The sequence below is a fragment of the Puntigrus tetrazona genome, chromosome 10, assembly GCF_018831695.1.
Source record: "Puntigrus tetrazona isolate hp1 chromosome 10, ASM1883169v1, whole genome shotgun sequence".
Lineage (NCBI taxonomy): Eukaryota > Metazoa > Chordata > Actinopteri > Cypriniformes > Cyprinidae > Puntigrus > Puntigrus tetrazona.
In genome coordinates this window covers 14,977,090-14,998,228 of record NC_056708.1, presented here as the reverse complement: position 1 = coordinate 14,998,228, position 21,139 = coordinate 14,977,090, and the positions used below count along the sequence as shown (strand labels likewise).

General features: G+C 40.8%; 2 non-coding genes and 7 pseudogenes across 2 annotated transcripts; all 9 read right to left on the bottom strand.

Annotated features, from left to right (window-relative positions):
* Window positions 1–148: 148 nt before the first annotated feature.
* Window positions 149–267, bottom strand: LOC122353350 (annotated as a pseudogene).
* A 273-nt stretch (window positions 268–540) lies between these two features.
* LOC122353486 lies at window positions 541–659 on the bottom strand. Its single transcript, XR_006252021.1, has one exon. It is a non-coding gene; the product is annotated as a 5S ribosomal RNA (ribosomal RNA).
* A 261-nt stretch (window positions 660–920) lies between these two features.
* On the bottom strand, window positions 921–1,039 carry LOC122353397 (annotated as a pseudogene).
* Window positions 1,040–1,315: 276 nt separating this feature from the next.
* Window positions 1,316–1,434, bottom strand: LOC122353410 (annotated as a pseudogene).
* A 273-nt stretch (window positions 1,435–1,707) lies between these two features.
* On the bottom strand, window positions 1,708–1,826 carry LOC122353357 (annotated as a pseudogene).
* A 275-nt stretch (window positions 1,827–2,101) lies between these two features.
* LOC122353294 lies at window positions 2,102–2,220 on the bottom strand (annotated as a pseudogene).
* Window positions 2,221–2,497: 277 nt separating this feature from the next.
* LOC122353376 lies at window positions 2,498–2,616 on the bottom strand (annotated as a pseudogene).
* A 276-nt stretch (window positions 2,617–2,892) lies between these two features.
* Window positions 2,893–3,011, bottom strand: LOC122353243. The gene has a single exon (XR_006251970.1). It is a non-coding gene; the product is annotated as a 5S ribosomal RNA (ribosomal RNA).
* Window positions 3,012–3,287: 276 nt separating this feature from the next.
* On the bottom strand, window positions 3,288–3,406 carry LOC122353391 (annotated as a pseudogene).
* Between the last annotated feature and the right edge of the window lie 17,733 nt (window positions 3,407–21,139).

The following is a 21,139-nucleotide window of genomic DNA, read 5'->3' as shown; positions in this document are numbered from 1 at the left end:
AAGTAGTTCAAAACAGTCAAACTCTGTTTAAAGAACAGCTACTTTAAAGGCAATTGAATTAAATAAGCAGTAAGGGAAAGCAAAGAGCTGGTCAAACTTTGGCCACACTAAGGGCCAGTGTATTAGATAAGTAGTGAAAAAACTCAAATACTTACAGCACCTGGTATTCCTAGGCAGTCTCCCATCCAAGTACTAACTAGGCCCAACTCTGCTTAGCTTCTGAGATCTGACGAAATCAGGCGTGAACAGGGTGGTATGGCCTTAAGCGAAAGCTGCTGCAAAAAGGCCCCTATTTTAAGTTGAAGCACACTAAGTGCCATTATACTAAAGTAATGAATGAAGTACAAAAAAATACTACAAAATGAGCTACATCAAAGATAAGAGCATTAGTTAAGTAGTTAAAATCAGTCAAACTCTGTTTAAAGAACAGCTACTTTAAAGGCAATTGAATTAAATAAGCAGTAAGGGAAAGCAAAGAGCTGGTCAAACTTTGGCCACACTAAGGGCCAGTGTATTAGATAAGTAGTGAAAAAACTCAAAAACTTACAGCACCTGGTATTCCTAGGCAGTCTCCCATCCAAGTACTAACTAGGCCCAACTCTGCTTATCTTCTGAGATCAGACGAGATCAGGCGTGAACAGGGTGGTATGGCTGTAAGCGAAAGCTGCTGCAAAAAGCCCCCTATTTTAAGGTGAGGCACACTAAATAAGTAATGAATGAAATACAAAAAAATACTTCAAAATGAGTTACAATAAAGATAAGAGCGTTACTTAAGTAGTTAAAAACAGTCAAACTCTGTTTAAAGAACAGCTACTTTAAAGGCAATTGAATTAAATAAGCAGTAAGGGAAAGCAAAGAGCTGGTCAAACTTTGGCCACATTAAGGGCCAGTGTATTAGATAAGTAGTGAAAAAACTCAAAAACTTACAGCACCTGGTATTCCTAGGCAGTCTCCCATCCAAGTATTAACTAAGCCCAACTCTGCTTAGCTTCTGAGATCAGACGACATCAGGCGTTAACAGTGTGGTATGGCCGTAAGCGAAAGCTGCTGTAAAAAGCCCCCTATTTTAAGGTGAGGCACACTAAGTGCCATTATACTAGATAAGTAATGAATGAAATACATAAAAATACTTTAAAATGAGCTACATTAAAGATAAGAGCGTTAGTTAAGTAGTTAAAAACAGTCAAACTCTGTTTAAAGAACAGCTACTTTAAAGGCAATTGAATTAAATAAGCAGTAAGGAAAAGCAAAGAGCTGGTCAAACTTTGGCCACACTAAGGGCCAGTGTAGTAGATAAGTAGTGAAGAAACTCAAAAACGTACAGCACCTGGCATTCCTAGGCAGTCTCCCATCCAAGTACTAACTAGACCCAACTCTGCTTAGCTTCTGAGATCAGACGAGATCAGGCGTGAACAGGGTGATTTGGCCGTAAGCGAAAGGTGCTGCAAAAAGCCCCCTATTTTAAGGTGAGGCACACTAAGTGCCATTATACTAAAGTAATGAATGAAATACAAAAAAATACTTCAAAATGAGCTACATTAAAGATAAGAGCATTAGTTAAGTAGTTAAAAACAGTCAAACTCTGTTTAAAGAACAGCTACTTTAAAGGCAATTGAATTAAATAAGCAGTAAGGGAAAGCAAAGAGCTGGTCAAACTTTGGCCACACAAAGGGCCAGTGTAGTAGATAAGTAGTGAAGAAACTCAAAAACTTACAGCACCTGGTATTCCTAGGCAGTCTCCCATCCAAGTACTAACTAGGCCCAACTCTGCTTAGCTTCTGAGATCAGACAAGATCAGGCTTGAACAGGGTGGTATGGCCGTAAACAAAAGCTGCTGCAAAAAGCCCCCTATTTCAAGGTGAGGCACACTAAGTGCCATTATACTAGATAAGTAATGAATGAAATACAAAAAAATACTTCAAAATGAGCTACATTAAAGATAAGAGCATTAGTTAAGTAGTTAAAACAGTCAAACTCTGTTTAAAGAACAGCTACTTTAAAGGCAACTGAATTAAATAAGCAGTAAGGGAAAGCAAAGAGCTGGTCAAACTTTGGCCACACTAAGGGCCAGTGTATTAGATAAGAAGTGAAGAAACTCAAAAACTTACAGCACCTGGTATTCCTAGGCAGTCTCCCATCCAAGTACTAACTAGGCCCAACTCTGCTTAGCTTCTGAGATCAGACGAGAGCAGGCGTAAACAGGGTGGTATGGCCGTAAGCGAAAGCTGCTGCAAAAAGCCCCCTATTTTAAGGTGAGGCACACTAAGTGCCATTATACTAGATAAGTAATGAATGAAATACAAAAAAAATACTTCAAAATGAGCTACATTAAAGATAAGAGCATTAGTTAAGTAGTTAAAAACAGTCAAACTCTGTTTAAAGAACAGCTACTTTAAAGGCAATTGAATTAAATAAGCAGTAAGGGAAAGCAAAGAGCTGGTCAAACTTTGGCCACACTAAGGGCCAGTGTATTAGATAAGTAGTGAAAAAATTTAAAAACTTACAGCACGTGGTATTCCTAGGCAGTCTCCCATCCAAGTACTAACTAGGCCCAACTCTGCTTAGCTTCTGAGATCAGACGAGAGCAGGCGTGAACAGGGTGGTATGGCCGTAAGCTTAAAGCTGCAGCAAAAGCCCCTATTTTTAAGGTGAGGCACACTAAGTGCCATTATACTAGATAATTAATGAATGAAATACAAAAAAATACTTCAAAATGAGCTACATTAAAGATAAGAGCATTAGTTAAGTAGTTAAAAACAGTCAAACTCTGTTTAAAGAACAGCTACTTTAAAGGCAATTGAATTAAATAAGCAGTAAGGGAAAGCAAAGAGCTGGTCAAACTTTGGCCACACTAAGGGCCAGTGTATTAGATAAGTAGTGAAAAAACTCAAAGACTTACAGCACCAGGTATTCCTAGGCAGTCTCCCATCCATGTACTAACTAGGCCCAACTCTGCTTAGCTTCTGAGATCAGACGAGATCAGGAGTGAACAGGGTGGTATGGCCGTAAGTGAAAGCTGCTGCAAAAAGCCCCGTATTTTAAGGTGAGGCACACTAAGTGCCATTATACTAGATAAGTAATGAATGAAATACAAAAAAATACTTCAAAATGAGCTACAGTAAAGATAAGAGCATTAGTTAAGTAGTTAAAAACAGTCAAACTCTGTTTAAACAACAGCTACTTTAAAGGCAATTGAATTAAATAAGCAGTAAGGGAAAGCAAAGAGCTGGTCAAACTTTGGCCACACTAAGAGCCAGTGTATTAGATAAGTAGTGAAAAAACTCAAAAACTTACAGCACCTGGTATTCCTAGACAGTCTCCCATCCAAGTACTAACTAGGCCCAACTCTGCTTAGCTTCTGAGATCAGACGAGATCAGGCCTGAACAGGGTGGTATGGCCTTAAGCCAAAGCTGCTGCAAAAAGCCCCCTATTTTAAGGTGAGGCACACTAAGTGCCATTATACTAGATAAGTAATGAATGAAATACAAAAAATACTTCAAAATGAGCTACATTAAAGATAAGAGCATTAGTTAAGTAGTTAAAAACAGTCAAACTCTGTTTAAAGAACAGCTACTTTAAAGGCAATTGAATTATTTAAGCAGTAAGGGAAAGCAAAGAGCTGGTCAAACTTTGGCCACACTAAGGGCCAGTGTATTAGATAAGTAGTGAAAAAACTCAAAAACTTACAGCACCTGGTATTCCTAGGCAGTCTCCCATCCAAGTACTAACTAGGCCCAACTCTGCTTAGCTTCTGAGATCAGACGAGATCTTTTTTTTTTTTTTTTTTTTTTTTTTTTTTTTTATTATTATTATTATAAAAGATTTTTCACATTTACAATAAGTACAAAATAAATATCTGCATTAAATTTTCCAGCAGCCTTTCTTTGACAATTTTTCAAAAATTAAACACAAGTTCATTGAAATCTGTAACAGAAATAAACATACTTCCATCAACAAAATTCTTGCAAAAATCAACATACATATCAGTTTTTATCATCCTTATATGTTGTTTTATCAAATTCTTAAAAATACACCATACATTTTCTTTTTTTTTCTCAAAGAAAGCCTTGTTTCTCCTCAAACGCACTGCATACCTTGCAAAACTTAACATAATGTTCAATAGCTGCACATTGCCTTTTACATTCTTTGCTTTCACCATACCGAACAAAAATGTCTTACTCCACTCTTCATCCACAAAAGTAATCTTCTCCCAATTCTTTTTAACACATTTGCTTAATAATTCATGGTACTGTTTCAAACCTTGACATTCTACGTAAAAATGCATTAAGTTTTCGACTTCCCTCCCACACACATCACACTCTCTCGTAATACTTTTGTCAATCTGATGCAAAACCTCTTTTGTATATACTCTATTATGCCGCAAGAAGAAGTCATTTTGTTCACAATCTATTGAATTATATCTCACGTCTAGGTTCTTCCACAACATTTCCGCTCTATCTCTGGATATACACTCCTCCAATACACTTCGGCAGCAGGCCTTCTCACCTCTTTTTCCACCATAATCCTATAGAAACATTTTAAAGGAACCTTTGACAAATCTACTTTACAACCACTCTGTATAATATACATTTCAGGAAACTTGTAGTCTTTTGTTTTAATCTCTTGATCATCCATTAAAGCACTCCAGTCTCTTGGAATACTACTCTTAATCTTACCAAAAACATTAAGAATTTCACCTTTCCTCATATTTTCGTTCTCTTCCAAAACCATGTCCAGGATTGCTTGTGCAGGCAAAAAGCCTGGAACAACTTCATAAACATAATCCTTTATCTGATATAAACCTGCTTTCATGAAACTTTTGTTTTCCAACATTCGTCCCTTATCTGTTATCTTAGGATTCAAAAACACTGGCTGATTTAGTACTAACTCAGGCATGTTACACTATAAGACACATGTGGCAGAAATTGAACCCATGCTTGAAAGACTTCTTTATAAAATTGTGGCACATCATTTATCATGGACTCCTTTAAACACATGAAAAGATTACTTTGACTACAAGCCCCAAACCTCTCCAAACAGTCCTTCATACAATATCTCCAACCATACACTTCTTTACTATATAAAAACTTCTTAACAATTTTAAGTCTTAAAGCTTTCCTCCTCACATCCAAGTCTACCAACTTTAGACCCCCATCCTTATTATCTGCTATCAACACCCTTTTTGAGATCCTCACATTTTTCCCACCCCACAAGAAATCTATTACAATAGAGTTTGCCTCTTTTAGGACCCACTCTGGCATGTCTAGCACGCTCAAGGAATGGGCAAATCTTGACATTAACAAAACATTGACCACAGCCACTTTGCCTTTCAACGTGAGACCTCTTAATTTCCAATAGTTCACAGTTCGCCTTATCTTTTGAAGAACTATAGTCCAAGATACATCTCTCGCCTTATTATCTTCCGCACCTAAATTAACCCCCAGTACTGTAATATAATCTTTAACTATTTTAAAAGGAATATCACAGTTCAATATTTTATTTTCGCCAAACATCATAATTTCTGACTTTTCAACATTTATTTTTGCCCCTGCAGCTCTACCATAAGTATTCATATGCTCCATTATCCTCTTTATGCTGTCCATGTCTCTCACAGTAAATGTAGTATCATCAGCATATTGGTGAATTAAACTGACCCCATCTCCTGCAAAATTGATGGGCTTCAGCTCCTTATCCGTTTTTATTAATGTTGCCAAAGGCTCAACAGATATACTGTATAGCAGAGCAGACAAAGGGCAACCCTGCCTTATAGACCTCTCAATAGCAAAATCATCCGTTAACATACCGTTACACTTCACCACACTGTGTGCACTATTATACAGTAATCTTATCCATGCTCTAAATCTACTACCAAAACCAAAAGTTTCCAAGGTTTCCTCTAAAAATTGGTGCTCCACCCTATCAAAAGCTTTATTTAAATCCAAGCTTACCAGAATACCTCCTTCTTTCTTCATATAAAATATCACATCTCTAATTGTACTTATAACATCTGCAATATCCCTCCCAGGTATACTATAAGCCTGTGTTGGTGCAACAATACTCCCAACTACCTTTTAAGCCTGTTTGCTAAAATTTTCGCCAATACTTTATAATCTGTATTTAAGAGACTGATTGGTCTATAATTTTCTAACCTTAACCTACTCCCTTTATTTTTAAATAAAATGCTTAACACACCTGCCACCATTGTCCCAGGCACTTCCTGCTTTTCCTCCATATACTGGTACAGCTGTAACAGTATTGGCCCTAGAACATCCTTGAAAACTCTATAAAACTCTCCAGTTAGGCCATCTGAGCCTGGGCTCTTATTAGTGTTCAGACCAGAGATTGCCTCATTGACTTCTTGCATAGAGATATCATTATCACAAAAAGTCCTGTCTATATTCGATAATCGAGCGCTAACTGTACTCAGTACCTTTCCCATACCCTCCAAATGCACCCCTTCTTTCCTAAATAACCCCTTATAAAAGGATTCAACGGCATCCAAAATCCCCACAAAATCACTCACCTTCTTTCCTTCTCTATCTTCTAATTCAGTAATACAGTTCCTGCTCTGCTTTTGCTTCTCCATGCCCAAAAAAAAAGATGTGCATTTCTCACCCTCTAAAGCATACTTCACCCTACTCCTTACAATAGCACCCTTACATCTATTAGTTTCAAATTTCTCTAAATCTGCTTTAATTTTTAAATAATTTGACAAATCATAATCAGGATCACTGTTTATTTGTTCCAGTTCAACAGAAATTTCATTTTGCAAATTTTTATATTTTCTCTTCTCCATACTATTCTTTTCCTTTGCAAACTCCATACTCAAAAACTTTATTTTCTGCTTTAAACTCTCCCATCTTACACATATGTTTTCAGAATCCTCGCTTCCCATCCATTCAGATCTTATACACTCATAGACCCTAGCTCTGTAATTTACATCATTCAATAAACTTGCATTCAAACACCAAAGCCCCCCACCTTTTTGCTGCATTCTTTGACCCACTTGGAATTCCAGGACAGCATGGTCACTGAAAGCTGTGAACTTGTAAGTTATATTATTAATATACTGATCTATGTTCTGCCTTACCAGACACAAATCAATTCTGCTTTGTTTTAGACTATTGAGCACAACTTGCCTTCTCGAATACCCTCTTCTAACAGGATTTTCTAATCTCCAGAGATCTACTAGGTTTACTCCATTCATTAGGTTTATAAGTTCAGTCCTTGAAGAGTCTGTTTTGTAACTCATGTCATTTGCAGCATCCAATCTACTACACCAAACGTTAAAATCACCAACACAGATGCAGTTATCCGTACATAGCACTCTTAATTGTTGGAATAACTCCCTTCTATCCTTTTCATTGTTTGGAGCATAAACATTAATCAACTTGAAAACACAATTCTGAAATTCAAATTTTATGATTAGAACTCTTCCTTGATTATCAGCATAAACTCCTTAACACTTTGTACTACATCACTTTTACACAAACAAGCCACTCCACAAGCCCTTCTACTGCCATGACTAACAAAAATGTGATGAGGCCAAATCCTTCTCACCTCTCTTAATTTACTGCTATCCCAGTTTGTTTCTTGGAAACAATAAATGTCAGCCTTCACAGTTTTTAAAACCATTTCAAGTTTACACATGTTACCAAGACCATTAGCATTTAGGGATGCAATTTTAATCATAGCAGCAGTAGGTGTGACTTTGAGATAAATAGATAAACCTCATTTCTTTTTCTTTATGCCTCCTTTCTCTCCCTTGTCAGTCAGCAATCTTTTTTTCCTTACAAACAGTTGCAGATTTTCACATACCCCCCCCTCATACAGATCATAGTCATCATCATCTTCATCATTGTCATCATCTTCATCATTATCATCATCATCCTCATCCTCATCAACATCAACAACAACATTTACAGTTCCATCACACTTGAGAGCAGTCTTAACTGAGGCTGATGACTGTGGTGACTCATCTGCAATAAATGTTTTAACCACACTCCTGTCCTTTTCTTTACTGCCCACTAGACGCTGAGAGAGCCCTGATCTAGCACTCTGGAGAGAGGAGGTGCCTCGCTTAGCTTGAGTTGTGTGATCCTTCGGTCCTGGATTAAAGTCATCAAGGGTGTTCCCCATTGTGTCTCCTTGCATGGGTCTACTCCCATCCTCATTTAATCCACTGGACAAGTTCGCACCCCACAACACATCACCATAATGTACATTACTCAGTTCTTTGCATTCTCTAGCGTAGTGTCCCTGTTTACCACACTTGTAGCAAGCAAATTCAGGGCAGTCTCTCAATACATGTCCAGGCTGAATGCAAATACGACACACTTTCACTTGTCTGTTATGAATCACTCGAAAGTGCTCAGCACCTTCCAATGTTTCAAACTTTGTGGAGTATGGCAAAGATTGAACAGTATCAGTGAACTTAACTCTACAGAAGCGGGTCCCATCTGCAATGTCTGTTCCTGGCCATCTCCTCCTCTTGACTGAAGATGTTGCTTTGACACCCCATCCCTCCAGTTTCTCCAGAATTTCCTCATCAGTGATATACACCGGAAGATTCATGAATGAAACAACAAGTTCATCATTGCTCAGATCTCTAGCCAAAATTTGACAGTTTTTGATTTTGAATCCATCAATCAGCCTTTCTTTCCCCTTACTGTGGCTCATTGTAATCTCATATTTTTTATCTCCTTTGAACCGACATCCAATCACAGCCCCACAAACTTCATTAATTCCTCGAAGTAGCTCCATCATTGTGATTTTCTCATCTCCAACAATTTCCACACTCAAAGTTAAGCTCTTTTCAAACACCTTTTCCTCCATCCTGTCACACTTGCCTCTGTCCTTTTCGGAAATCACCTCTGTTTGTAGCACTCCATTATCTCCTTCCATGTGCTCCATTCAATGGCCGACCACAACCTCAATGGTGAAGAAAGAAAACCAAACAAAACAAAACTCCTCCCATGAAAGCAGCAGCTGCTGCAGGAGGAGAAAGAGATAAATGTAAAGATAAAAACTCAGAACTTTGCCAAAAAAAAAAAAACAAAACAACTATTTTCAAAGATGATCACTAAACAAAATTGCAGCTCAGAAGTCCAAACTCTCCTAGAACACGCCCATCAGAGGTGAACAGGGTGGTATGGCCGTAAGCTAAAGCAGCTGCAAAAAGCCCCCTATTTTAAGGTGAGGCACACTAAGTGCCATTATACTAGATAAGTAATGAATGAAATACAAAAAAATACTTCAAAATGAGCTACATTAAAGATAAGAGCATTAGTTAAGTAGTTAAAAACAGTCAAACTCTGTTTAAAGAACAGCTACTTTAAAGGCAATTGAATTGAATAAGCAGTAAGGGAAAGCAAAGAGCTGGTCAAACTTTGGCCACACTAAGGGCCAGTGTATTAGATAAGTAGTGAAAAAACTCAAAAACTTACAGCACCTGGTATTCCTAGGCAGTCTCCCATCCAAGTACTAACTAGGCCCAACTCTGCTTAGCTTCTAAGATCAGACAAGATCAGGCGGATGAAGCACCTAGATATCTGGATATAATTAAAAAATTTCCGCCAGGGTGGCAGTGGTTGAATGGAGAAGAGTCCAAGAAGTAGCACCTTTCACGGCCAAGATTGGCTAGATGAAGCGCCTGGATGTTTGGCATTAAGTTTTGAATTCTTAAAAATTTTCTCCAGGGTTACCATGGTCGAGTGGAAAAGCGTCCAAGAAGTAGCACTTAACCCAGCCAAGATCGGCTGTATGAAGCGCCTAGATATCTGGACTCAGGTTTTGAAAATTAAAAAATTTCCTCCAGGGTGGCAGGGGTTGAATGGAAAAGAATCCAAGAAGTAGCACCTTTCACGGCCAAGATTGGTTAGATGAAGCCGGGATGTTTACATTAAGTTTTGAATTCTTAAAAATTTTCTCCAGGGTTAACATGGTCGAGTGGTAAAGCGTCCAAGAAGTAGCACTTAACCCAGCCAAGATCGGCTGGATGAAGCGCCTGGCCTTTTGCTTTGAAAATTAAAAAATTTCCTCCAGGGTGGCAGGGGTTGAATGGAAAAGAGTCCAAGAAGTAGCACCTTTCACGGCCAAGATTGGCTACATGAAGCCTGGATGTTTGGCATTAAGTTTTGAATTCTTAAAAATTTTCTCCAGGGTTACCATGGTCGAGTGAAAAAGCATCCAAGAAGTAGCACTTAACCCAGCCAAGATTGGCTGGATGAAGCGCCTGGACGTATGGACTTTTGCTTTGAAAATTAAAAAATTTCCTCCAGGGTGGCAGGGGTTGAAAGCGCCTGGACGTTTGGACTTTTGCTTTGAAAATTAAAAAATTTCCTCCAGGGTTACCATGGTCGAGTGGAAAAGAGTCCAAGAAGTAGCACTTAACCCAGCCAAGATCGGCTGGATGAAGCGCCTGGCCTTTTGCTTTGAAAATTAAAAAATTTCCTCCAGGGTGGCAGGGGTTGAATGGAAAAGAGTCCAAGAAGTAGCACCTTTCATGGCCAAGATTGGCTACATGAAGCCGGGATGTTTGGCATTAAGTTTTGAATTCTTAAAAATTTTCTCCAGGGTTACCATGGTCGAGTGGTAAAGCGTCCAAGAAGTAGCACCTAACCCAGCCAAGATCGGCTGGATGAAGCACCTAGATATCTGGACTCAGGTTTTGAAAATTAAAAAATTTCCTCCAGGGTGGCAGTGGTTGAATGGAGAAGAGTCCAAGAAGTAGCACCTTTCACGCCAAGATTGGCTAGATGAAGCGCCTGGATGTTTGGCATTAAGTTTTGAATTCTTAAAAATTTTCTCCAGGGTTACCATGGTCGAGTGGTAAAGCGTCCAAGAAGTAGCACTTAACCCAGCCAAGATCGGCTGGATGAAGCGCCTGGCCTTTTGCTTTGAAAATTAAAAAATTTCCTCCAGGGTGGCAGGGGTTGAATGGAAAAGAGTCCAAGAAGTAGCACCTTTCATGGCCAAGATTGGCTACATGAAGCCTGGATGTTTGGCATTAAGTTTTGAATTCTTAAAAATTTTCTCCAGGGTTACCATGGTCGAGTGAAAAAGCATCCAAGAAGTAGCACTTAACCCAGCCAAGATTGGCTGGATGAAGCGCCTGGACTTATGGACTTTTGCTTTGAAAATTAAAAATTTCCTCCAGGGTGGCAGGGAAAGAATGAAAGCGCCTGGACGTTTGGACTTTTTGCTTTGAAAATTAAAAAAATTTCCTCCAGGGTTACCATGGTCGAGTGGAAAAGAGTCCAAGAAGTAGCACTTAACCCAGCCAAGATCGGCTGGATAAAGCGCCTGGCCTTTTGCTTTGAAAATTAAAAAATTTCCTCCAGGGTGGCAGGGGTTGAATGGAAAAGAGTCCAAGAAGTAGCACCTTTCATGGCCAAGATTGGCTACATGAAGCCGGGATGTTTGGCATTAAGTTTTGAATTCTTAAAAATTTTCTCCAGGGTTACCATGGTCGAGTGGTAAAGCGTCCAAGAAGTAGCACCTAACCCAGCCAAGATCGGCTGGATGAAGCGCCTAGATATCTGGACTCAGGTTTTGAAAATTTAAAAATTTCCGCCAGGGTGGCAGTGGTTGAATGGAGAAGAGTCCAAGAAGTAGCACCTTTCACGGCCAAGATTGGCTAGAGGAAGCGCCTGGATGTTTTGCATTAAGTTTTGAATTCTTAAAAATTTTCTCCAGGGTTACCATGGTCGAGTGGAAAAGCATCCAAGAAGTAGCACTTAACCCAGCCAAGATCGGCAGGATGAAGCGCCTAGATATCTGGACTCAGGTTTTGAAAATTAAAAAATTTCCTACAGGGTGGCAGGGGTTGAATGGAAAAGAGTCCAAGAAGTAGCACCTTTCATGGCCCAGATTGGCTAGATGAAGCCTGGATGTTTGGCATTAAGTTTTGAATTCTTAAAAATTTTCTCCAGGGTTACCATGGTCGAGTGGAAAAGCATCCAAGAAGTAGCACTTAACCCAGCCAAGATCGGCTGGATGAAGCGCCTGGACGTTTGGACTTTTGCTTTGAAAATTAAAAAATTTCCTCCAGGGTGGCAGGGGTTGAAAGGAAAAGAGTCCAAGAAGTAACACCTTTCACGGCCAAGATTGGCTAGATGAAGTGCCTGGATGTTTGGCATTAAGTTTTGAATTCTTAAAAATTTTCTACAGGGTTACCATGGTCGAGTGGAAAAGCCTCCAAGAAGTAGCACTTAACCCAGCCAAGATCGGCTGGATGAAGCGCCTGGACGTTTGGACTTTTGCTTTGAAAATTAAAAAATTTCCTCCAGGGTGGCAGGGGTTGAAAGGAAAAGAGTCCAAGAAGTAACACCTTTCACGGCCAAGATTGGCTAGATGAAGTGCCTGGATGTTTGGCATTAAGTTTTGAATTCTTAAAAATTTTCTCCAGGGTTACCATGGTCGAGTGAAAAAGCATCCAAGAAGTAGCACTTAAACCAGCCAAGATCGGCTGGATGAAGCGCCTAGATATCTGGACTCAGGTTTTGAAAATTAAAAAATTTCCTCACGGGTGGCAGGGGTTGAATGGAAAAGAATCCAAGAAGTAGCACTTTTCACGGCCAAGATTGGTTAGATGAAGCGCCTGGATATTTGGCATTCGGTTTTGAATTCTTAAAAATTTTCTCCAGAGTTACCATGGTCGAGTGGAAAAGCGTCCAAGAAGTAGCACTTAACCCAGCCAAGATCGGCTGGTTGAAGTGCCTAGATATCTGGACTCAGGTTTTGAAAATTAAAAAATTTCCTCCAGGCTGGCAGGGGTTGAATGGAAAAGAATCCAAGAAGTAGCACCTTTCACGGCCAAAACTGGTTAGATGAAGCCGGGATGTTTACATTAGGTTTTGAATTCTTAAAAATTTTCTCCAGGGTTACCATGGTCGAGTGGTAAAGCGTCCAAGAAGTAGCACTTAACCCAGCCAAGATCGGCTGGATGAAGCGCCTAGATATCTGGACTCAGGTTTTGAAAATTTAAAAATTTCCTCCAGGGTGGCAGGGGTTGAACGAAAAAGAGTCCAAGAAGTAGCACCTTTCACGGCCAAGATTGGCTAGATGAAGTGCATGGATGTTTGGCATTAAGGTTTGAATTCTTAAAAATTTTCTCCAGGGTTACCATGGTCGAGTGAAAAGCGTCCAAGAAGTAGCACTTAACCCAGCCAAGAACGGCTGGATGAAGCGCCTAGATATCTGGACTCAGGTTTTGAAAATTTAAAAATTTCTCCAGAGTTACCATGGTCGAGTGGAAAAGCATCCAAGAAGTAGCACTTAACCCAGCCAAGTTCGGCTGGATGAAGCGCCTGGACTTTTGCTTTGAAAATTAAAAAATTTCCTCCAGTGTGGCAGGGGTTGAATGGAAAAGAGTCCAAGAAGAAGCACCTTTCACGGCCAAGATTGGCTAGATGAAGTGCCTGGATGTTTGGCATTAAGTTTTGAATTCTTAAAAATTTTCTCCAGGGTTACCATGGTCGAGTGGAAAAGCGTCCAAGAAGTAGTGCTTAACCCAGCCAAGATCAGCTGGATGAAGCGCCTAGATATCTGGACTCAGGTTTTGAAAATTAAAAAATTTCCTCCAGGGTGGCAGGGGTTGAATGGAAAAGAGTCCAAGAAGTAGCACATTTCACGGCCAAGATTGGCTGGATGAAGTGCCTGGATGTTTAGCACTAAGTTTTGAATTCTTAAAAATTTTCTCTAGGGTTACCATGGTCGAGTAGAAAAGCGTCCAAGAAGTAGCACTTTACCCAGCCAAAATCGGCTGGATGAAGCGCCTAGATATCTGGACTCAGGTTTTGAAAATTTAAAAATTTCCTCCAGGGTGGCAAGGGTTGAGTGGAAAAGAGTCCAAGAAGTAGCACCTTTCAAGGCCAAGATTGGCTAGATAAAGCGCCTTGATGTTTGGCATTAAGTTTTGAATTCTTAAAAATTTTCTCCAGGGTTACCATGGTCGAGTAGAAAAGCGTCCAAGAAGTAGCACTTAACCCAGCCAAGATCGGCTGGATGAAGCGCCTAGATATCTGGACTCTGGTTTTGAAAATTAAAAAATTTCCTCCAGGGTGGCAGGGGTTGAATGGAAAAGAATCCAAGAAGTAGCACCTTTCACGGCCAAAACTGGTTAGATGAAGCCGGGATGTTTACATTAAGTTTTGAATTCTTAAAAATTTTCTCCAGGGTTACCATGGTCGAGTGGTAAAGCGTCCAAGAAGTAGCACTTAACCCAGCCAAGATCGGCTGGATGAAGCGCCTAGATATCTGGACTCAGGTTTTGAAAATTTAAAAATTTCCTCCAGGGTGGCAGGGGTTGAATGGAAAAGAGTCCAAGAAGTAGCACCTTTCACGGCCAAGATTGGCTAGATGATGTGCCTGGATGTTTGGCATTAAGTTTTGAATTCTTAAAAATTTTCTCCAGGGTTACCATGGTCGAGTGAAAAGCGTCCAAGAAGTAGCACTTAACCCAGCCAAGAACGGCTGGATGAAGCGCCTAAATATCTGGACTCAGGTTCTGAAAATTTAAAAATTTCCTCCAGGGTTACCATGGTAGAGTGGAAAAGCGTCCAAGAAGTAGCACTTAACCCAGCCGAGTTCGGCTGGATGAAGCGCCTGGACTTTTGCTTTGAAAATTAAAAAATTTCCGCCAGGGTGGCAGTGGTTGAATGGAGAAGAGTCCAAGAAGTAGCACCTTTCACGGCCAAGATTGGCTAGATGAAGCGCCTGGATGTTTGGCATTAAGTTTTGAATTCTTAAAAATTTTCTCCAGGGTTACCATGGTCGAGTGGAAAAGCCTCCAAGAAGTAGCACTTAACCCAGCCAAGATCGGCTGGATGAAGCGCCTGGACGTTTGGACTTTTGCTTTGAAAATTTAAAAATTTCTCCAGAGTGGTAGGGATTGAATGGAAAAGAGTCCAAGAAGTAGCACCTTTCATGGCCCAGATTGGCTAGATGAAGCCTGAATGTTTGGCATTAAGTTTTGAATTCTTAAAAATTTTCTCCAGGGTTACCCTGGTCGAGTGAAAAAGCATCCAAGAAGTAGCACTTAACCCAGCCAAGATCGGCTGGATGAAGCGCCTAGATATCTGGACTCAGGTTTTGAAAATTAAAAATTTCTCACGGGTGGCAGGGGGTTGAATGGAAAAGAATCCAAGAAGTAGCACTTTTCACGGCCAAGATTGGTTAGATGAAGCGCCTGGATGTTTGGCATTAGGTTTTGAATTCTTAAAATTTTCTCCAGGGTTACCATGGTCGAGTGGAAAAGCGTCCAAGAAGTAGCACTTAACCCAGCCAAGATTGGCTGGTTGAAGCGCCTAGATATCTGGACTCAGGTTTTGAAAATTAAAAAATTTCCTCCTGGGTGGCTGGGGTTGAATGGAAAAGAATCCAAGAAGTAGCACCTTTCACGGCCAAAACTGGTTGGATGAAGCCGGATGTTTACATTAGGTTTTGAATTCTTAAAAATTTTCTCCAGGGTTACCATGGTCGAGTGGTAAAGCGTCCAAGAAGTAGCACTTAACCCAGCCAAGATCGGCTGGATGAAGCGCCTAGATATCTGGACTCAGGTTTTGAAAATTTAAAAATTTCTCCAGGGTGGCAGGGGTTGAATGAAAAAGAGTCCAAAAAGTAGCACCTTTCACGGCCAAGATTGGCTAGATGAAGTGCATGGATGTTTGGCATTAAGGTTTGAATTCTTAAAAATTTTCTACAGGGTTACCATGGTCGAGTTAAAAGCGTCCAAGAAGTAGCACTTAACCCAGCCAAGAACGGCTGGATGAAGCGCCTAGATATCTGGACTCAGGTTTTGAAAATTTAAAAATTTCCTCCAGAGTTACCATGGTCGAGTGGAAAAGCATCCAAGAAGTAGCACTTAACCCAGCCAAGTTCGGCTGGATGAAGCGCCTGGACTTTTGCTTTGAAAATTAAAAATTTCCTCCAGTGTGGCAGGGGTTGAATGGAAAAGAGTCCAAGAAGAAGCACCTTTCACGGCCAAGATTGGCTAGATGAAGTGCCTGGATGTTTGGCATTAAGTTTTGAATTCTTAAAAATTTTCTCCAGGGTTACCATGGTCGAGTGGAAAAGCGTCCAAGAAGTAGCGCTTAACCCAGCCAACATCAGCTGGATGAAGCGCCTAGATATCTGGACTCAGGTTTTGAAAATTAAAAACTTTCTCCAGGGTGGCAGGGGTTGAATGGAAAAGAGTCCAAGAAGTAGCACATTTCACGGCCAAGATTGGCTGGATGAAGTGCCTGGATGTTTAGCACTAAGTTTTGAATTCTTAAAAATTTTCTCTCTAGGGTTACCATGGTCGAGTAGAAAAGCGTCCAAGAAGTAGCACTTTACCCAGCCAAGATCGGCTGGATGAAGCGCCTAGATATCTGGACTCAGGTCTTGAAAATGTAAAAATTTCCTCCAGGGTTACCATGGTAGAGTGGAAAAGCGTCCAAGAAGTAGCACTTAACCCAGCCGAGTTCGGCTGGATGAAGCGCCTGGACTTTTGCTTTGAAAATTAAAAATTTCCTCCAGTGTGGCAGGGGTTGAATGGAAAAGAGTCCAAGAAGTAGCACATTTCACGGCCAAGATTGGCTGGATGAAGTGCCTGGATGTTTGGCATTAAGTTTTGAATTCTTAAAAATTTTCTCTAGGGTTACCTTGGTCGAGTGGAAAAGCGTCCAAGAAGTAGCACTTAACCCGGCCATGATCGGCTGGATGAAGCGCCTAGATATCTGGACTCAGGTTTTGAAAATTAAAAATTTCTCCAGGGTGGCAGGGGTTGAATGGAAAAGAGTCCAAGAAGTAGAACCTTTCATGGTCCAGATTGGCTAGATGAAGTGCCTGGATGTTTGGCATTAAGTCTTGAATTCTTAAAAATTTTCTCCAGGGTTACCATGGTCGAGTGGAAAAGCATCCAAGAAGTAGCACTTAACCCAGCCAAGATCGGCTGGATGAAGCGCCTAGATATCTGGACTCAGGTTTTGAAAATTAAAAAATTTCCTCAAGGGATGCAGGGGTTGAATGGAAAAGAATCCAAGAAGTAGCACTTAACCCAGCCAAGATCGGCTGGATGAAGCGCCTGGACTTTTGCTTTGAAAATTAAAAAATTTCCTCCAGGGTGGCAGGGGTTGAATGGAAAAGAGTCCAAGAAGTAGCACCTTTCATGGCCAAGATTGGCTACATGAAGCCTGGATGTTTGGCATTAAGTTTTGAATTCTTAAAAACTTTCTCCAGGGTTACCATGGTCGAGTGGAAAAGCGTCCAAGAAGTAGCACTTAACCCAGCCAAGATCGGCTGGATGAAGCGCCTAGATATCTGGACTCAGGTTTTGAAAATTAAAAAATTTCCTCCAGGGTGGCAGGGGTTGAATGGAAAAGAATCCAAGAAGTAGCACCTTTCACAGCCAAAACTAGTTAGATGAAGCCGGGATGTTTACATTAAGTTTTGAATTCTTAAAAATTTTCTCCAGGGTTACCATGGTCGAGTGGTAAAGCGTCCAAGAAGTAGCACTTAACCAAGCCAAGATCGGCTGGATGAAGCGCCTAGATATTTGGACTCAGGTTTTGAAAATTTAAAAATTTCTGCAGGGGGGCAGTGGTTGAATGGAGAAGAGTCCAAGAAGTAGCACCTTTCACGGCCAAGATTGGCTAGATGAAGCGCCTGGATGTTTGGCATTAAGTTTTGAATTCTTAAAAATGTTCTCCAGGGTTACCATGGTCGAGTGGAAAAGCATCCAAGAAGTAGAACTTAACCCAGCCAAGATCGGCTGGATGAAGCTCCTAGATATCTGGACTCAGGTTTTGAAAATTTAAAAATTTCTTCCAGGGTGGCAGTGGTTGAATGGAGAAGAGTCCAAGAAGTAGCACCTTTCACAGCCAAGATTGGCTAGACGGGGTTTTGCGCCTGGATGTTTGGCATTAAGTTTTGAATCCTTAAAAATTTTCTCCAGGGTTACCATGGTCGAGTGGAAAATCATTCAAGAAGTAGCACTTAACCCAGCCAAGATCGGCTGGATGAAGCTCCTGGATGTTTGGACTTTTGCTTTGAAAATTTAAATATTTCCTCCAGGGTGGAAGTGGTTGAATGGAGAAGAGTCCAAGAAGTAGCACCTTTCACGGCCAAGATTGGCTAGATGAAGCCGGGATGTTTGGCATTAAGTTTTGAATTCTTAAAAATTTTCTCCAGGGTTACCATGGTCGAGTGGAAAAGCGTCCAAGAAGTAGCACTTAACCCAGGCAAGATCGGCTGGATGAAGCGCCTAGATATCTGGATTCAGGTTTTGAAAATTTAAAAATTTCCTCCAGGGTGGCAGGGGTTGAATGGAAAAGAGTCCAAGAAGTAGAACCTTTCATGGTCCAGATTGGGTAGATGAAGCCTGGATGTTTGGCATTAAGTTTTGAATTCTTAAAAATTTTCTCCAGGGTTACCATGGTCGAGTGGAAAAGCGTCCAAGAAGTAGCACTTAACCCAGCCAAGAACGGCTGGATGAAGCGCCTAGATATCTGGACTCAGGTTTTGAAAATTTAAAAATTTCCTCCAGGGTTACCATGGTCGAGTGGAAAAGCGTCCAAGAAGTAGCACTTAACCCAGCCAAGATTGGCTGGATGAAGCGCCTGGACTTTTGCTTTGAAAATTAAAAAATTTCCTCCAGGGTGGCAGGGGTTGAATGGAAAATAGTCCAAGAAGTAGCACATTTCACGGCCAAGATTGGCTAGATGAAGTGCCTGGATGTTTGGCATTAAGTTTTGAATTCTTAAAAATTTTCTCCAGGGTTACCATGGTCGAGTGGATAAGCGTCCAAGAAGTAGCACTTTACCCAGCCAAGATTGGCTGGATGAAGCGCCTGGACTTTTGCTTTGAAAATTAAAAAATTTCCTCCAGGTTGGCAGGGGTTGAATGGAAAAGAGTCCAAGAAGTAGCACATTTCACGGCCAAGATTGGCTAGATGAAGTGCCTGGATGTTTGGCATTAAGTTTTGAATTCTTAAAAATTTTCTCCAGGGTTACCATGGTCGAGTGGATAAGCGTCCAAGAAGTAGCACTTTACCCAGCCAAGATCGGCTGGATGAAGCGCCTAGATATCTGGACTCAGGTTTTGAAAATTAAAAAATTTTCTCCAGGGTGGCAGGGGTTGAATGGAAAAGAGTCCAAGAAGTAGAACCTTTCATGGTCCAGATTGGGTAGATGAAGCCTGGATGTTTGGCATTAAGTTTTGAATTCTTAAAAATTTTCTCCAGGGTTACCATGGTCGAGTGGAAAAGAGTCCAAGAAGTAGCACTTAACCCAGCCAAGAACGGCTGGATGAAACGCCTAGATATCTGGACTCAGGTTTTGAAAATTAAAAAATTTCCTCCAGGGTGGCAGGGGTTGAATGGAAAAGAGTCCAAGAAGTAGAACCTTTCATGGTCCAGATTGGCTAGATGAAGTGCCTGGATGTTTGGCATTAAGTCTTGAATTCTTAAAAATTTTCTCCAGGGTTACCATGGTCGAGTGGAAAAGCATCCAAGAAGTAGCACTTAACCCAGCCAAGATCGGCTGGATGAAGCGCCTAGATATCTGGACTCAGGTTTTGAAAATTAAAAAATTTCCTCAAGGGATGCAGGGGTTGAATGGAAAAGAATCCAAGAAGTAGCACATTTCACGGCCAAGATTGGCTAGATGAAGTGCCTGGATGTTTGGCATTAAGTTTTGAATTCTTAAAAATTTTCTCCAGGGTTACCATGGTCGAGTGGATAAGCGTCCAAGAAGTAGCACTTTACCCAGCCAAGATCGGCTGGATGAAGCGCCTAGATATCTGGACTCAGGTTTTGAAAATTAAAAAATTTTCTCCAGGGTGGCAGGGGTTGAATGGAAAAGAGTCTAAGAAGTAGAACCTTTCATGGTCCAGATTGGGTAGATGAAGCCTGGATGTTTGGCATTAAGTTTTGAATTCTTAAAAATTTTCTCCAGGGTTACCATGGTTGAGTGGAAAAGCGTCCAAGAAGTAGCACTTAACCCAGCCGAGTTCGGCTGGATGAAGCGCCTGGACTTTTGCTTTGAAAATTAAAAAATTTCCGCCAGGGTGGCAGTGGTTGAATGGAGAAGAGTCCAAGAAGTAGCACCTTTCACGGCCAAGATTGGCTAGATGAAGCGCCTGGATGTTTGGCATTAAGTTTTGAATTCTTAAAAATTTTCTCCAGGGTTACCATGGTCGAGTGGAAAAGCGTCCAAGAAGTAGCACTTAACCCAGCCAAGATCGGCTGGATGAAGCGCCTGGACGTTTGGACTTTTGCTTTGAAAATTTAAAAATTTCCTCCAGAGTGGTAGGGATTGAATGGAAAAGAGTCCAAGAAGTAGCACCTTTCATGGCCCAGATTGGCTAGATGAAGCCTGAATGTTTGGCATTAAGTTTTGAATTCTTAAAAATTTTCTCCAGGGTTACCATGGTCGAGTGAAAAAGCATCCAAGAAGTAGCACTTAACCCAGCCAAGATCGGCTGGATGAAGCGCCTAGATATCTGGACTCAGGTTTTGAAAATTTAAAAATTTCCTCACGGGTGGCAGGGGTTGAATGGAAAAGAATCCAAGAAGTAGCACTTTTCACGGCCAAGATTGGTTAGATGAAGCGCCTGGATGTTTGGCATTAGGTTTTGAATTTTTAAAAATTTTCTCCAGGGTTACCATGGTCGAGTGGAAAAGCGTCCAAGAAGTAGCACTTAACCCAGCCAAGATCGGCTGGTTGAAGCGCCTAGATATCTGGACTCAGGTTTTGAAAATTAACAAAATTTCCTCCTGGGTGGCTGGGGTTGAATGGAAAAGAATCCAAGAAGTAGCACCTTTCACGGCCAAAACTGGTTAGATGAAGCCGGGATGTTTACATTAGGTTTTGAATTCTTAAAAATTTTCTCCAGGGTTACCATGGTCGAGTGGTAAAGCGTCCAAGAAGTAGCACTTAACCCAGCCAAGATCGGCTGGATGAAGCGCCTAGATATCTGGACTCAGGTTTTGAAAATTTAAAAATTTCCTCCAGGGTGGCAGGGGTTGAATGAAAAAGATTCCAAAAAGTAGCACCTTTCACGGCCAAGATTGGCTAGATGAAGTGCATGGATGTTTGGCATTAAGGTTTGAATTCTTAAAAATTTTCTACAGGGTTACCATGGTCGAGTTAAAAG